At 52.9% G+C, this 13,643-nt stretch overlaps 1 protein-coding gene across 7 annotated transcripts in view; it reads left to right on the top strand.

The window, feature by feature from the left end:
* The first annotated feature begins 223 nt into the window (after positions 1–223).
* col16a1 (collagen, type XVI, alpha 1) overlaps positions 224–13,643 on the top strand; it is a 636,201-nt gene continuing 622,781 nt past the window's right edge. For 3 of the 7 annotated variants that reach the window (XM_085962342.1, XM_085962338.1, XM_085962337.1), the window contains exon 1: positions 224–778. The gene's annotated coding sequence lies outside the window, so the exon portion shown is untranslated. The remainder of the gene's footprint in view (positions 779–13,643) is intronic. The other 4 variants (XM_085962341.1, XM_085962340.1, XM_085962339.1 and 1 more) reach the window with 2 other exon arrangements.

Raw genomic sequence — 13,643 nt, 5'->3', positions numbered from 1 at the left:
TTCCAACACAGCCAGGATGATATGTGAAGATTGGTTGAGGTCAGTTCTGGCGCTCACGTTAGTCAACATCTGCCTGGCTGGAGTGACCAGACAATTGGGACAATGGACACCTCAGGGCAGGCAACCAGGAAAGGACCTGTCCGTGCACCAAAGACCATCTTACTTCACTATCCCATTGCCTGCTCTGATTCACTTCCAAAGCATCCCGCCTCCTGACGAAGTATTTCTATTTTACATAAACCCGCCAACTCGATCCGTAAACCAGATGCGAGTTTGATCCCGCCACCGACCGTCAGTTCATGTCTGCACATCCGCAGGCAAGCGTCTGGCTTGAATAGAAAAGAAAAAAAGCGGAAAGTTTGGGAAGACTTTTTAAACTTGTTCCACGTTTGTTCTTTTGTTAATACTGTTGCGGGATCCTCTTGGATCGGGAGCGGGTTTACATTCCTGCACGTCCCATAGTTCTGTCATTCCCATTCGGGACCCCTTCTGAACTGGTCTCCAGCGACCGCCTGTGCAAGTCTGAGTGGGGAGAGAGAAAGGGGAGGTCGGCAAGTCCTCGTCCATCAGGGAGGCCAGGTGATTGTCAGGAACACAGTGACGGCAGCAGGAACCTCAGCCCAGGGAAACTTTCACTGTCTGATTTCAGGGTGCGCTACTCTAAAAGGGAAAAGCAACTGTGTGTGTGAGAGCGAGGTCCCAGACATACCTCAAACCCACCCAACCTGCCCACAGGGGATTTACTCTGAAGATTGGAGCATTCTCGTTAGCACTAAAGGTAAGATTGGAAACTTGTTGGCATCTCTCTGTAAAGTCCTGCGGTGATCTGATTGCCTTTGTGTAGCTGGGCTGGTTTTGCAAGGACGATAGCAAAATACTGCAGATGTTGGAAATCCGAAATAACAACAGAAAATGCTGGAAAAACTTGAAGAAGGGTCAAACCCGAAACGTCAACTCAAATTTCTCTCCACGGATGTTGCCTGACTTGCTGAGTTTTTCCAGCATTTTCTGTTGTTATTTCTGGTTTTGCAAGGATTCCGTTCCTTTATTAGACATGTTTTCAGAGTGCGGTTGGGATTGTGCTGTGGGAGTGAGCGGGGTTTGTGAATCTACCTCTTGTGTTATGTGTCTTATCCGCTTGCTGACTTTTGCCTTTGCAAAGGGAGCGGGGCTGTGGTCTGGTCCCGGGGACTGGGGAGGGTGAGTGTCCCATTAAAGTGGAATGTGATACCTGGGAACCCCAACCCACAGAGTGATGGAGAACGGGGCTGGTGTTGGGGCGGGGGTAGAGAAACTGGGGCAGATCGTGGCATCAATTATGGGTATTTCCCAAAGGTTTTTGAGGGGTGATTCAGCCTACTGGTGTGAGCTGTAGTCTGCTGCTAAATATTGTTAAGATGTTTCAAGATGGTTTATTAATAAACCACACTTCACACTGACCCCCCCTCCAAAAGTTATGCAGAAGAGTGTGAATATTTGTAGGGCAACCCCAGGAGTGTGTTAGTATTTGCAGGAAGTCCCCAGGAGTGTGTCAATATTTGTAGGGCAACCCCAGGAGTGTGTCAGTATTTGCAGGGAGTCCTCAGGAGTGTGTCAATATTTGCAGGGAGTCCCCAGGAGTGTGTTAATATTTCAAGGGAGTCCCCAGGAGTGTGTCAATATTTGCAGGGAGTCCCCAGGAGTGTGTCAATATTTGCAGGAAGTCCCCAGGAGTGTGTCAATATTTGCAGGGAGTCCCCAGGAGTGTGTTAATATTTCAAGGGAGTCCCCAGGAGTGTGTTAATATTTCAAGGGAGTCCCCAGGAGTGTGTCAATATTTGCAGGGAGTCCGCAGGAGTTTGTCAATATTTGCAGGGAGTCCCCTGGAGTGTGGCAATATTTGCAGGGAGTCCTCAGGAGTGTGTCAATATTTCAAGGGAGTCCGCAGGAGTTTGTCAATATTTGCAGGGAGTCCCCTGGAGTGTGGCAATATTTGGAGGAAGTCCCCAGGAGTGTGTCAATATTTGCAGGGAGTCCTCAGGAGTGTGTCAATATTTCAAGGGAGTCCCCAGGAGTGTGTCAATATTTGCAGGGAGTCCCCAGGAGTGTGTCAATATTTGCAGGGAGTCCCCTGGAGTGTGTCAATATTTGCAGGGAGTCCCCAGGAGTGTGTCAATATTTGCAGGGAGTCCCCTGGAGTGTGGCAATATTTGGAGGAAGTCCCCAGGAGTGTGTCAATATTTGCAGGGAGTCCCCAGGAGTGTGTCAATATTTGCAGGGAGTCCCCAGGAGTGTGTTAATATTTGCAGGGAGTCCCCAGGAGTGTGTCAATATTTGCAGGGAGTCCTCAGGAGTGTGTCAATATTTGCAGGGAGTCCCCAGGAGTGTGTTAATATTTCAAGGGAGTCCCCAGGAGTGTGTCAATATTTGCAGGGAGTCCGCAGGAGTGTGTCAATATTTGCAGGGAGTCCCCTGGAGTGTGTCAATATTTGCAGGAAGTCCCCAGGAGTGTGGCAATATTTGGAGGAAGTCCCCAGGAGTGTGTCAGTATTTGCAGGGAGTCCCCAGGAGTGTGTCAGTATTTGCAGGGAGTCCGCAGGAGTTTGTCAATATTTGCAGGGAGTCCCCTGGAGTGTGTCAGTATTTGCAGGAAGTCCCCAGGAGTGTGTCAGTATTTGCAGGGAGTCCGCAGGAGTGTGTCAATATTTGCAGGGAGTCCCCTGGAGTGTGGCAATATTTGCAGGGAGTCCCCTGGAGTGTGTCAATATTTGCAGGGAGTCCGCAGGAGTTTGTCAATATTTGCAGGGAGTCCCCTGGAGTGTGTCAGTATTTGCAGGAAGTCCCCAGGAGTGTGTCAGTATTTGCAGGGAGTCCGCAGGAGTGTGTCAATATTTGCAGGGAGTCCCCTGGAGTGTGGCAATATTTGCAGGAAGTCCCCAGGAGTGTGTCAGTTGTAGGGGGTTTTGGTTTGGGCTTTGCGTCTGGTCAGTCAGTCATGTGCCTGAGCTGCCCTAGCCCCGTGCGGTTCGAATCGCTTCCCCCTTTTAGTTCTGAGCACCGGACTTATTTGCGAGTAGCGATATAGACAAACGAGACCAGTGGTTCGGTGCAAAGAAAACCAATGTTTATTAAAATAGAGAAATAATTACTATGCAGAGAAAATCACTATGGATGCAACACAATTACACTTAGCGGGGGAGGAGAAATGGACACATCGAGGGAAAATGACTAAAATGACAATTTTAGCAATCCCCTTAACTCCCACCCTTTACACCTATCTAGGTTATCTTGTGATGGGCCAGAAAATTGATGCTCACCAGTCTAGGATGTTGAAAACGCCTGCTCCGTGCCCCGTTGCCTGCCGATGTCTTTATGGTTTTCACCGCCCCAAAGCAGAGATACCCCAGTGATTTAAATGTAACTGCGGGTATCCTGCTTCCCTGGACGGGCTCTTCGTCGATGATCCTCTTGATGGTAAAGCAGGGCACTGGAGTCGAGGCGAGAGAGAGCGAGATGGCTTCCCAAGGGACTAGTTATACCCTTCCTGGTAGCCCTTATCTCCCGCCAGATCAGCTTATTTCTTTGTCTGACCTGGACGTGTTGAAGCTTATACAAATGAAACCGATCTGGGCCCATCGACCTGGATGGCCGGTTAATCGGTTTTTGAACATCTCATCAGTGTTCCCCTTTGTCCCACTGGTTTCGTGATGGGGCCATTCCAGTTTGAATGCCCCGTTGATCATTTGCCAACGGTGCTGATGTCCTCTAACGAAGGTCTGAACGCAGCTATTACACATTGATTGTCTGTGCAAAGGACCTTGATGGGTTTTAATCAGAGGCCCGAATGCCACTGGGTTTGCTTCTCATGCATAAATGCAGAAGGTCTGTCTGCATTCTAATTTCTGGAAAGTTCCTTTTTTTTTGTCAGCCCAAACTGAAACTTACAGGCCTTGGCCATGAGGTTGACCGCAGCCATCTTGTTGAGCCCTGGAGCCCTGGATTTTAAACTCAGTCCAGCCAGGGTTTCTCCAATAAGCCAAAAGTAAATCTTCGGGGGAGACATGAAATTTGCGAATCCTTTCAGTCCCGCCTAGGATACTGAAACTTGCTTGAAGTGTCCAATCAAGGTGAGCAAATTTCTGACCCCCCACAAACAACCTTCCCCTATATTTATCTATCCACCATCCCTTGACACATACATTCCCCTTACTTAGCGAAAAACTGCAGTGGACGACAGGCATCTATCGATAGAAACAATTACTATCTGTTACAATAGTCCAAGCACGGAGGGGGTCCAACACCCCTGCATGACTTGGAACATCATAAAACTTTATTACAACACACAACCTTTAATGAAAATCAACATCAGGCCAAAACCATATTTATTAAAAATAACGAACGGAAGGAACGAGCTTCATTAGAAACAACAAACGGATCTGCCATCACTCGGCAGTGATATGATACAAAACTCACACGGGTGTTTCTTCTTCCACCGGGCATACTGGTCCTTCCACAACCCTTTTGCTTTAAATTCTACCTCGGGACACTTTCTCCTACACTGGACACAAACCAGGTGGAGGACGATCCCTAGCTGACAGACTACTAAGATGTGGGATGCCATACGAATCCAGGAGAGGACCTCTATACTCTCAAAAACGTCCCACCAGTGTGGGGTCGTAATATCTAAAATGTCGGCCCCTATCTGTACAGACTTCTGTTCCAAAGTGTAGAAGTGCTTTTGTGATACTAGAACGGCTTTTAATAATTTGGTAAGGTGCTCTGGGAGAGGGGGAATTGGGTAACTGAAGTGGGCGACATATTTCTGGAGGTGGGTAAAATTCTCCTCCACAGTGAGGTGAACAGTAGATGGTTCAGGAATGGGGACAATTCGTAGTAGTGCCACTTGAACTTCTGCCTCGGGTTTGAAACAGAAGCTGCTGTCACTCACCGCGCACCAGCTGTGCTGTCCGTGCTGGTAGTGAGACGCTCCTGTGGTGACGCAATATGTCCCACCTCCTATATATGCTACCTGTGGGGGAACATGGCCTTGTGCCATGGCTTCCATGGTAAAATTTATAGGTTTCACGTCAGCAGCTCTGAACCCGTATTGTGGTTTCGAATAGGCATTCAAGTGCTGGGGACACAGGATGATGTGTGCTCCCCAGCTACGGCACCCCGAGAGGTCAGTACCCATCATAGCATGCTCCCACTTTATGACATAGGGCGGGACCGCTGCAAAACGAATGTTTGCACCCCCTTGAATGATTCCAATGTTCTCCATTCTGTATACCGGTGCGGGTCGGGCTGTCCTGCCCATGACCAGTATTCTTACCACTATCCCCATGACGGTGTGGTTGGACCGCCCACAGTCCACTGGGACTGGGTAGGCCTCCGAAGCTAGCCGGAGCTGGCACGGGCTCAATGCATTCTCAAAAGGGTGGAGGGCTGCGAGGTGTTTGTTGCTGATCCAGGAGGGGGCTAAACCTTGCTTTAAATCCTCCAGATTGCTGTGGCCCTCGCCCAGCAACTATGCCCCATACAGCACACACACCTCATTTTGCGCAGCCTGGTCAGAAGCGTTTCTGTCCTCCCTGATGAGAGCATTTACCGTCTTTGCATGTTTTTCCAGCTCCGCGATGATCTCCTTCAAATGGAGAGTCATGGCCTGGTCTTCATGCAACTCAGAACCTACCACCTTATTCTCATCAGTTAAAATGCCCTTTAATTGTGTTTTTAGACCATTAATCTGGGTCTGCAGCTCGATGTCATCTAAACTGTTGATGACCGAGGACCCCGTGTTAAAACCAGTTAAAACATCATTAAAAACACCCTTTCTTTGCCTCCCAGCCCCATCCCAAACCTTGTGGTGAGTATACAATGCGGTCTTATTGACCTCCAAAAAGTCAAATTCACGGAATTTTCAAAACATGTCTGTTAATAGGGCTTGATACAATTTGGCAGTCTCCGCAGGGCACCACGCGGGTAAGTGTACCTCAGTGAGGTTTAAAATCACCGAGGCCACCGTGTAATGCACCCCTTGGTACAGCACCTGGTCTGTGGGTACTAGCACCAGGCCGTTCCCTGGTCCCTTGGTGGTGGCGGGGCATCCCTCTGCTACTGTTCGTGATGTCGGGGTCGTGGGCAGGGGCCGTCGGGGGTGGGTCACTAGTTCAGTGGCATTAACCGAGATTGGGGAGTACGGGATCGCGCATGCATCCAGGCGAGACTCCCAATTCATCCCCCTCCCGTTATTTTGCCACTGGCTGCAGAAAATGATGGAAGCGCCTGTGGGGCAGACTTTCTCTGATCCCCACATACAGACATAGATCCCCTGATCCGGTTCCCACCATTTATCCCAGCACACACTTAACCCTCCCTGGGTCCCTGTAATGGTCCTGTGAGTGTCATTCCCTAACCTTTCCCACTCTACCCTGGGGTTCCCCATGTCTTTGCTTAACTTTCTGAGCCACCACCACCTATCCAGGGGAACGTTCCCTTTACACGTCAAACATATTCTTTTGCCCACGGTGACGCTAATCCTTGGGGTGATGATTCGTATCCTCGGGCACTGGAGGGAGGCCTCCCCATACGTGAAGCCAGTCTCACTGGGTCGAATTGGATCCCAGCCATCCTGGCCAGCTCCTTTCGTGGACATACGAGGTGATTTCATCCGCCTCCCGGAGGCCACTTCCGCCGTGTGCTAGGGGCGCTCTCTTCCCCGAGCATCCGAAGATATGATGGTCCTCGACATCGCCCCTTCTCGCGAGGCTCAGCCCGAACAGGGTGAGCAGGATTATGCCTCCGCACATTTCGAAATTCTGAAAAAGACATAAAAACATCTAGCCAGGATCCCTGGAGGCTCCCTGGCTTGGGGGAAGTGTGATCAGGTCCCACGACCTCGGCTCACATCGACAGCACTCTGGAACGGTTCCAAACTTAAAATTTATAGACTACCGGTTCCTTACATAGAATTAAATTAAAACACCCTAACTTAACCTTCTACACATTACTTAAAATTATACTACCTAAACTATATACAACCGTTGCCCGTCTCCGGGCGGCCAGCCTAATCCCTGTTTGGGCTGCTGCAGGCTGCTCCCTGCGGCGTGGCTGCACTGATCGCCACTTCTGGTCCCTCGCAGCTTATGGCTGCTGGCTGGGGACCTCTGTCTTTCGGCTTCTCCCTGACACGGGAGGCCGCCCTTTTTAACTGAAGAGCCAGTGACCATACTTTTCTGGGCTGGGGTGGCCGAGGAGACCTCCTAGGGAGTGCTACCGGTGGGGCTACCCTGACGAGCGGACCCTTGGCTCGGGTCACAGTCCTCGCTGGCTGGGGGCCTTCTCCCTCGGGTCCCTCCCCCCCCAAACCTGAACTGGGGACGGGCAATCCCTCGCCACCGACTGCCGGTGGCTGAGAGTCTTCCCCTCCAGGTTCAAAACCTGGTTCGGGCTCGGGGCCATCTGATTCGGGCTCCTCCTCCTCGGAATCCCATAAGAGAGGGTGAGTGGTCTGGACAAAGTGCTGGGGAACTTCTCCCTTAACGCACGCGACTGCGCCTGCGTGTGCAGCCTGCGTGCGCGTACCTGCTGCGGGCTGAGGATTTCTAACCTCGGGTTGAATCCCAGCTACCTGTTTCCCTGCCTCCGGCTTAAACAGCTTACATTGATACACATGGAACCATTTTGTGCGCCGGGGCATTTTTACTGCATAAACCATGGGGCTGGCTTTATCGACTACGCTATAGGGTCCCATGTACGGTGGCTCTAAACTCCCCACTCGGGCATAGTTCCTAACCATCACTTGGTCCCCAATCTCCCACTGGTGACTCTTGCTAGGCTCGAGCAGCAACCGGTTATTCCGATGCTGCTTCCCCATGCTACTTGCTGCCTGTTCATAACTCTGTTTGAGGCGCTCGAGGAGTGTTCGGGTGAATTTATCCCGATTAAGCTCCCGAAGCTGCCCTTCAGTAAGAACTGGGGCTAGGACATGGGTGGGGGTCCTCATAACCCTACCAGTCATGAGTTCGTGCGGGGAATACCCTGTACCCTTGGACTGGTTAGCCCGGATCCCCATGAGGACTAGCGGCACGACCTCCGCCCATTTTTGGGGCGAGCCCACTGTCTCCTTCCTCAACTTTTCTTTAACGGTGCGGTTCATGCGCTCCACAATCCCTGAGGACTGTGGATTGTGGGCTACGTGCCACTTCCCCTTGATGCCGAGCAGCATAAGGGTGTTCTGCATGACTTGGCCTGTGAAGTGGCTTCCCTGGTCGGACTCCACAAACTGGGGTAGTCCCCAGCGCGAGAACCCCTCTCGCACCAAGATCCTTGCAGTCCCCAATGCTGTGGCCGTTTTGCAGGGGAAGGCTTCCACCCACTTGGAAAACACGTCTACCAGGACGAGGCAGTATTTGTAGCCTCCCTGGGCGGTGGGCAGGGGCCCGATGTCGTCGATCTGGATCGACTGCCATGGTCCCTCTACCCTCCTAACGTGTCCCATGGACACCTTCCTTCTGTGGGGGTCGGGGTTGTTTGCAGCGCACATGAGACAGCTAGCACAGAACTCGCGGACGTCCTCCCGGAGTCCTGGCCACCATCCCGCCTGTTCCACCCGTTGCCAGGTGGTCTCAGGCCCGGGGTGTCCCGCTCCCGGACCCTCATGGGTCAGTTGAAGGAACTCCTTCCGGTGTTGCTGTGGTACTACCCACTGTTCTTCTTTGAACAGCATGCCTTCCCTTCTACCTTCCTGCCCTCCACTACTGCGCTAATGACGACTTTCAGGACAGGGTCCTGGGCTTGGACCGTTTTAAGGTCCGGGGCTAACACTACTTCTAATCTCCCTCGGATCCCATCCCTGCCTCTAACTGCTGCCACGGGCCCGGACTCATATGGGTCCCAGAAAGTGCCGGTGTGAGCACCCTCCTTGGCCAGCGTGTCGGCTTGCTGGTTACCCTGGCTGCGGGGTTCTGTGGAGGAATGGGCCTTCACTTTGTGGATGAAGACCTCGCCTTCCTCCCCCACAGCTGCCAGGATTTTTTCCAGCAGGGGCTTTACTGTTAAGGGCCTCCCGTCGGTGGAGGTATACCCGCGACGGGACCAGATGGCCAGGTATTCCGTACACGAGTTGCAAGTGAACATGCTGTGATGAAATATATCCCTTCATCAGCCTATGTGTTTTACCTGTGTGTTTCACCTGCTTGTATTGTGTGAAGCGCCCCCTTTTGTTCCTATTGTGTGTATTGGCTACGCCCCTGTCTTTTGCCATATAAAGGTCTCAGGAGCTGCGCCGCCTTCAACAGCATTAAACACGACATTGAGAAGGCCGCGCTGCAGGCAGTGGACGAAAACATCCCTTTCCAGGTTGAAAGCGATGCGTCCGACTTCGCTTTAGCAGCCACCCTCAACCAGGATGGGCGGTCCATAGCCTTTTTCTCAAGAACCCCCCAAGGGCCCGAGATCAGGCACTCCTCGGTAGAGAAGGAGGCCCAGGCCATAGTGGAGGCAGTGCGGCACTGGAGGCACTACCTAGCCGGCAAACGCTTCACCCTGCTTACCGACCAGTGGTCGGTAGCCTTCATGTTTAACAACAAACAGAGGGGGAAGATCAAGAACGACAAAATTCTCAGGTGGCGGATCGAACTCTCCACGTTTGAGTACGACATAATATATAGGCCGGGGGCCCTCAACGAATCCCCCGACGTCCTATCACGAGGGATGTGTGCCAGCATCCAGGGGGACAGGCTACAGGGCCTCCACAATGGCCTCTGCCACCCGGGGGTCACCCAGCTATTCCACTTTATAAAATCCCATAGCCTGCCCTATTCCATCGAGGAGGTCCGGTCTATGACCAGGGACTGCCGCACTTGTGCGGAATGCAAGCCCCGTTTTTTCAGGCCCGACCGAGCCCACCTGATCAAAGCTACACGGCCATTCGAGCGCCTGAGCTTAGATTTCAAGGGACCACTCCCCTCCACCGACCGCAATGTGTACTTCCTCAACATTGTGGACGAGTACTCCCGCTTTCCATTCGCCTACCCCTGCCCAGATATGACCAGTGCCACGGTCATCAAGTGCCTCGGCAACCTGTTTTGCACGTTCGGCATGCCCAACTACATCCACACTGACAGGGGGGCGTCGTTCATGAGCAATGAACTGCGCCAATACCTGCTGTCAAAGGGGATAGCCACGAGTCAGACCACTAGTACTAAGGTCTAAAGGCCTCCCCACCTCCTGCTGGCAGGAGGTCCTCCCAGACGTACTCCACTCGATAAGGTCGCTACTGTGTACTGCTACTAACGCCACTCCTCATGAGAAGATGTTTGTTTTTCCCCGCAAATCAACCTCAGGAGTATCCCTACCCTCGTGGCTCTCCGCCCCAGGGACAGTCCTGTTACGGAAACATGTGAGGGGCCACAAAACGGATCCCCTCGTGGAGGCAGTACACCTACTCCACGCAAATCCACAGTACGCGTACGTCAAGCACGCCGACGGGCGTGAAGACACCGTGTCCATAAAGGACCTCGCCTCGGCAGGAAGCGACGATGACGACCCATCACCACCACCCCCAGAAGAACCTCCATCATCCCCAGAGGTATCCTCACCACCCCCAGCAGTACCTGCAACAACCCCAGCACATGGGTATGCCCAGGAGGGCACCACGGACTCCCGGTCGGAACCCGAGGTACTGTTGCGACGTTCAGGAAGGACTATCACACCCCCGGACAGACTAAATCTGTAGAAGGGGTGAATGTGATTAAATATATGCCTTCATCAGCCTATGTGTTTCACCTGCTTCTGTTGTGTGAAGCGCCCCCTTTTGTTCCTATTGTGTGTATTGGCTACGCCCCTGTCTTTTGCCATATAAAGGTCTCAGGAGCTGTATGAGTCATTCCTGCCAGACGCCCGATGTGGGAAGACCTGTAATGTTGCTGTGTTCTTAGTGATTAAAAGCCTTAGTTGAATCCTTTAAATTCCTTGTCTTTGAGTTATTGAAGGCACATCACATGCTGTCCGAGCAAATCGTGTATAGGGTGGGGAAGATTTCGGTGTGGGTAACCATGTACACCACCGCGGGCAGTTCAGCCTGTTGGGCGCTCATGGTGTTGGGGAGCTTGATCGCCAGGGCAATGTTTGCCGTTGGGTCATAAACTCCACACCCCGTGAGTCGTTCGCCAGCAGATACCATGCTGGAACCGTCTACATAGATTTCGCGGCCCGAGGGATGTAGCCCGGCCCGTAAACCTACGTTCACCTCCCATACCCCTTCTACGGAACACCGATGGGCTGTTCCAGGATATACCATATTGTCCGCGAGCTTTGGCTCGCAAAGGCCCCTCACCTTCTGATCCATCTGCGAGAGGAGAAGGGTCCAGCGCGCAATGCGGGCACTGCTGACTGTCCCATCTTTAATCCTCCCGTCCAGAAGCATCTGGGTGGGTGTGTGGTGTGTGAGGAGGGTGATGGGAGAGGTGCCTGTGAAGGTCAAGGATCTTTTCACAGCCCAATACGTGGCCAAAAGGTGCCGTTCGCAAATTGAGTAGCTCCTCTCCACATCAGTGAGTACTCTGGAGGAGTAGACCACAGGCCTTAGCCTGCCGTGCCGCTCCTGGAGCAGCACAGCACTGAGACTATCCCCGCTGGCCGCTACCTCCAAGAAGAACTCCTTCCCCCCATCGATGGCTCCCAGGGCTGGTGCGGTCTGCAAGTCTCCCTTGAGCTTGACAAATGCTGCCGGGCAACCCTCATCCCAAGACCACTCCACTCCTTTGTGTAGGAGTCGGAGCAGAGGGGCTGCTGTGGCTGCATAGTATTCAATGAAGTCCCTACAGTACCCCGTTAACCCTAGGAATGACCTCACACCTCTCACTGTGTTGGGGACCGGCAACTCTTGGACCGCTTCCCTCCTCGCCTTGTCTATGGCTCTCTCCCCTGTGCGGACGGTTAGGCCCAGGAATTTAACTTCCCGCTGGCCGATCTGCGTCTTTTTCAGGTTCACTTTGAACCCCTTATTCTGTAGCAGCTCCAGCAGTTCGGCGAGTAGCAGGCCATGCTCCCCGACTGAGTCGGTAAACAAGAGCAGGTCATCCACGTACTGCAGCAACTGGGTGGGCTGACTAAATTCCTTTAAGCTATCCGCCATACACTGGTGGAAGATGCTGGGGCTGTTATAGAAGCCTTGTGGCAAGCAGTTCCAAGTATACTGTTGCCCTTTAAAAGTAAAGGCAAATTTGTACTGGTCCTCCCTCCTCAAGGGGATGGACCAAAACCCATTTGAAATATCCAGCACCGTGAACGTGGTCGCGGATGCTGGAATATTCCCGATGAGGTCGGCGACTGCTGCCACTGTGGGGGCACACGCGGGGATATTGCTGTTAAGCACCCGATAGTCCACCGTGGCTGTCCATGAATTATCCGGTTTTCTGACCGGCCAAAGCGGCGAGTTAACATGGGTGGCTATGGGCCTCAACACTCCCTATTGTACTAAACAGGACATGGCTGCCTCCATGTCGGGCTCTGCTTCTCTGGGGAAGTTATATTGCTTCTGGGGCCGGGCCATGGGGTCCCCATCCACTCTGACCTCAAACCCGGTGACCCTTCCGCAGTCGTGTTGGTGCGTGGCAAACACAGCTAGATTAGCCTGCCCGAATGCCCGAAATTCCCCCGGGACACCGTCGACCATGAGCCCGAGGATGTAACCTTCATTTGGCTTCCCAGTACACAGGGTCCCCTTTCCTTCCTTGCTCGGGATGACTACCACACCTCCCCCTTTACCCATGTCGGCTCCCCAGAGGCAATGATTGCGGAGATCCACGAGGATCCCGTGGCCCACGATAAAGTCAGCTCCTAGGATCCCTTTGCCTCTCTCCGCTTCCCACCTCGCCAGGACGCACGTCCACTTGGTCTGGAGCATGCCCAGCCGGATTGAGAGCGGCTTGGAGAACGCTCCCGCCTGTTCCTTGCCTGTGAATCCCGATAGGACGTATGGAACCCCGCTAGACAGAGGTGAGGTGGTGCAGTTAGCTGCGTGGATCACGGTGCACGATGCTCCCGTATCCAGCAGATAAATCCCTTTAACCTTCTCGACCTCCATCTGCACGAGCGGTCTCTTCCATCCGTCATACCGGAGATCACACAGGTGGACAGGCTGTGCGGGCTCCAGTCATTGTGGGGCGTCAAAGGGGGCCGAGGGAACCACCACACCGGTGGTGGCTGCTATTTTCCCCTGGCTGGTCAGGAGGAGAGATCGTATCGACTCCAAGAGTGGCTTGATCACAGCGGGAGGGATACCTGGCTCTGCCTTTTGGGCTGGGGATGATGAATTCTTCCCCTTATTCTCCTTCCAGGGATTCTTACAATCCTTGCACCAGTGGCCGTCCTTCCCGCACCCGTAACAGTTAACTTAGTCTGGGAGGGACGGTTACCCTCCTGGTGCCACTATTTCTTATTCTGGCCCCCAGGTTTAACCTCATGGACTTTCCCCTTAGGTTGGGGCGTCTCGATACCCCTTATATTTTTTAATGCTATCGTGAGCTGGCGGATCACCATTTCCTCGGTGGTCTGGGGGCTACAGGGGTCAAACCAGGCCGCAGCCTGGGCTCGGATTTGGAGCAGGCAGTTTGTCATTAGACAACGGAGCATGCGCTCCGGTAGACTGGCCACAGCCT

This window comes from Somniosus microcephalus, chromosome 20 (assembly GCF_052327205.1).
Source record: "Somniosus microcephalus isolate GS21.2 chromosome 20, FLI_Smic_1.0, whole genome shotgun sequence".
Lineage (NCBI taxonomy): Eukaryota > Metazoa > Chordata > Chondrichthyes > Squaliformes > Somniosidae > Somniosus > Somniosus microcephalus.
This window is presented reverse-complemented; position numbering and strand designations above follow the sequence as displayed.